Genomic DNA, 4,221 nt, shown 5'->3' on the forward strand with positions numbered 1-4,221 from the left:
ATACCAACATGGGCCAGTGAAGCAACGTCCTCCACAACTAGACTGAAGAACAAAAGGACAGCAACTTGTCTGTTCCCCTTCCCCTGATTCCCCAGCGCTGTTCCCCTCCCCCAATTCCCCAATACAATCTTAAAAAGAAAAAGAGATTAGGAAACAGCTCAAGGGAATAGCAAGATTACAACAGTTAAAACATTTTTTTTTAAGGCTGGAGGAGATCTGATCTTGCAGGCAAGAAAGCCAGGTAAGTTTGAAAATACAAAAAGTAAAATAGATTATTTGTGTGTGTTTAAAATTTTCTATAATAAAAGATTTTTTAATCAAATGAGATAATTGATGTTATAATGAAGAATAGGATCCAGAGCAGAGATGAGTTTGCCTGGACAAGGAAATGAAACATCACCCCTTTCTCTGAAACAGGAGGAACCCAGGAGAGGATAGATGTAGACAAAGAGAAGTTTTAAGGTGGAGAGAAACAGAATTGAGGTAGTGCATGCCCAAAGATTTTTTTACTTCACAGGAAAATGAAAACGACATTCTCAGATGAAAGTGAGATACAGTGGGGATGAAACTGGAGACTTGCGGAGCCTAGAAAATTCTTTGCATGGGCTGGGAGGGAAACAACAAAAAGCCAACTCCAGATGGATAACCACAGGAGCAGAGAGGGCCCGATGTGGCTGGAGAGTGGGGATACTTAACAGGCCCTGTGGTACAGATGTGATACTTTCCCTAGCAAAACTTGGCAGCCCTGGAGTGAGCAGATGGCAGGTGACCTAGCATGAGGGTTGGTGTTGGGAGCATTGGCAGGTAAAAGGGCTAAGGGGGCCAAAGATGTTTACAAGGGCAGCACTGAATGGCTGGAAGCCAAGAGCTCTGTGGTAGACTTGCCTGTCCTTAGTCCCATGGGGTTACATCAATCATCATGCCACTGACTTTGATATATAGAGTTCTTGGAAATTATTTGTTTAGCCAGGAGGGATAATTATTTCAGCAAAGCCTACATCATAAAATGACAGAGCCAGGGTTTACCTTTTTTGTAGGTTGTTCCACCTTTTGCATCTCTTTTCTCTCCAGATGAGCCATTGGCAGGATGTTAAAAGCTCCACAAAGATAAGTCTCCTTTCTCCTCTGGCTTTACCCACAGTCTGAGATTCTTGGCACTGATTGCTTCTTTAGGTGGGGAGAATGGACATTTCCGTCCAGCAATTTCCAATCACTGGAGTTGGTTCTTTGTGATTTCTCAGGTGGGTTCTGGAAACAAATTTATCAATGACCTAGAAAAGCCACCCCCCTTCACTAGTCAAGAACAAGAGCATCCAATGCTTCAGGTTGGAAACACATACCTCACTCTGCAACCACTGCTTCCAGCCCTCTCAGGAAGGTGGGTTTGGGGAATCATTGTTCATGAGAAAGTGAAGAAGAGGTGACTTGAAATCCAGGAATGTTTTTCCAAAAGATGTATTAGTTTGCTCGGGCTGCCATAACAAAGGATCACAGACCGAATAGCTTAAAAAACAGAAATTTATTGTCTCACAGTTCTGGAAGCCAGAAGTCTAAGATCAAGGTGTCAGCAATGTTGGTTCCCTCTGAGAGCTGTGAGAGAAAGATCTGTTCCAGGACTCTGTCCTTGGTCTGTAGATGGCCATCTTCTCCTTATTTCTCTTCACGTCATTTTCTGTCATGTGTGTCTGCCAGTGTCCAAATTTCCCCTTTTTATAAGGACACTAGTAAGATTAGGGCCCATCCTGATAACCTCATCCTAATTTTACTAATTACATCTGTAATGACCCTATTTCCAAATAAGGTCACAATCTGAGGTATAGGGGTTAGGACTTTGACATATAAATTTGATGGAGTGGGGAATAGAATTTAAACCATATCATATGGATTGGCAAAGGTTCTTCTTTCTCACTCCCTAATCACTTCCCTCCTGTAGGCCCTCATGACTTTCTGCCTGGGATAGTGACTTTGCTTCCCATGCGTCCTTATCTCTTGTCTCTCAACATTCCTCTTTCTAAAATACTTACTTTCATCATGATTTCTGATAACAAACCATCTATGTTTCATTGCCTAAAGAAGTGGTTTCCAAAACTTTCCAGTTTGTCAGTCATGTGGAACGTTTAAAGAAATGTACGTTCCTGGGCTCTACTCTCTGACATTCTGATTTATAAGGTCTGGCATTTTTTAAAGCTCTTCAGGTGATTTTAAATATCAGATCCACTGACTTAGAGAGGAGAATCAAATTCCCCACAATCCGGCCCAAGTTTACTCTCCAACTTCATCGTCCTCTAGAATCCTCTGTTTCCTTACCAGGCCCCAAGTGCTGCTGCAACCCTGCTCCAATACATCTCCAACTGGGACCACCTGAGGAGGTGCTCCCTCCTCACCCCTTCTCCAAGCTGCTTTAGTTCTTCTTAAGGCCCACCTTTTTTTAGAAGTCTCCCTATCACTCTGTCCCATTGTCACCTCCCCTTTCTTGACCTCCTGTAGCTTCCTGTCTGTGTTACTCACAAGGCTGTGAGCTTCACCTTGTGACGTTTCACAGATCACAAAAGGCCAGGCCTGAGAGGGCCCTAGAGAACACATGTGTCTCAAAGGCCCTCAGAGTTCAGAGGAGGAAACTGAGACCCCTAGATGATACGCTCAGGGACACACAGTGGCGGAGCCAGGAAATGGTGTAGGGTGTGACTCCAAAAGAGAGGCCTAAATAAAACCCTTAGACTTCATATCCCTTTCCCCACCCCATGCAATGGGGGGATTGATCATCCGCCCTGGGCAGGGGACTGGAGCAGATGTATTCATGCAGACACTGAGCTGAAGAAGCTTTGAAGTTGAGGACTCAGGGTTACAGCACTGGGTAGAGCAGAGTGCCGTATTGAAAAGTGTGGGATTAAGTGAAAGCCCACATACCAAGCAGGCTCTCTTCCCCCCAAATGCAGTATAATTAGAAATACCTAAAACAAAAAACTGAATTACTTTTATCTGGAGAAACTGACCAGTCTAACAGGAAATACTGACCAAAAGTATTTACCAAATAAATGGCTAGTTTTTTGTTTGTTTGTTTTTTACAACAGCAACAAGCCTCTTCTAGAGCTTCAGACACTAGTCATTATTACATCTCTGAACAGGTCTCTCTAGTTCCAGGTGATTTTTTTTTTAAATTAGTTTCAGCTGTACAACACAGTGCAATAGTTATACTTTTTACCCCTCAAAGTGACAACCCCCATCCCCCAATCCGCTGCCCCATTTCCCCCTCTCATATCATACATATCTATTACAATTCCATTGACTCCACTCCCACACTATACTCCACATTCTGTGACTATATATATATATATATATATATATATATATATATATATATTCAATTATAGTTGACATACAATATTGTACAACATCAACTTCAGGTGTACAGTGCAGTGATCAAACGTCTACCCCATTCATGAATTGATCTCCCTAAAAAGACACGTGATCATCTGACACCCTACAAAATAGTTGCAACATTATTGATTATATTCCCCGAATGTCCACTAGTTTTGAACAAGCTCCATCCATGCATGCTGAACTGTCACTCACCCTTTTGGTTCTCACTTTTATATATGAGTAAATTGTTGTGATGACCAGAGACCAAAACAAACAAACAAATAAATGAAAAACACAGGAAACAAAGAAAGTCCTAAAATCCAGAGAGGAGTACAAAAAAAGAAAAATAGTTTATGTATAAAGGATTGGGAGTAGGAATACCATAGGATTTTTAAATAGCAACTTGGAAATTTGAAGGCAATGAAACAATACCTTCAATATTCCGAGGAAAGTAATTTTCAACTTAGATTTTCTTTCCCAGACAAACTATCCATCAAATTTGAGAGTAGGCCACGTTAGACATGCAAAATGCTTATCTCCTATGTATACTTTCTCAGGAAGAAACTGCAGAATGTGAGTCACAAATATGATGAAAACAAAAAGAGGAAGCCTGGGATTCAGGAAATAGAGGACTCAACATAAGAGTGAAGACATCTAGGATGATGGGGAAGGGAAGTTCCAGAACAACAGCTATGCAACAGGCCTTGAGAAGGAACAACCAATGTTGTAAGTATTTCTTAGGGGGCCAGATGGACCCATGTCCTGTTGGGGAGTCCACTTCATAGTTGATGTAGAGGCCTGACCACCACATTGTATTTCTGAAACTGATGTTGAATAATACTGTATGTCAACTATAATTAT

The 4,221-nt window shown here is 41.7% G+C and overlaps 1 long non-coding RNA gene across 1 annotated transcript in view; it reads left to right on the forward strand.

Annotated features, from left to right (window-relative positions):
* The first annotated feature begins 167 nt into the window (after positions 1-167).
* Positions 168-4,221, forward strand: part of LOC109371194 (uncharacterized) — a 10,113-nt gene continuing 6,059 nt past the window's right edge. The window contains exons 1-3 of the long non-coding RNA XR_002121835.1: positions 168-241; positions 1,072-1,241; positions 3,918-4,086. This is a non-coding gene — a long non-coding RNA (uncharacterized LOC109371194). The remainder of the gene's footprint in view (positions 242-1,071; positions 1,242-3,917; positions 4,087-4,221) is intronic.

The sequence above is a fragment of the Hipposideros armiger genome, unplaced genomic scaffold, assembly GCF_001890085.2.
Source record: "Hipposideros armiger isolate ML-2016 unplaced genomic scaffold, ASM189008v1 scaffold_553, whole genome shotgun sequence".
Classification (NCBI taxonomy): Eukaryota; Metazoa; Chordata; class Mammalia; order Chiroptera; family Hipposideridae; genus Hipposideros; species Hipposideros armiger.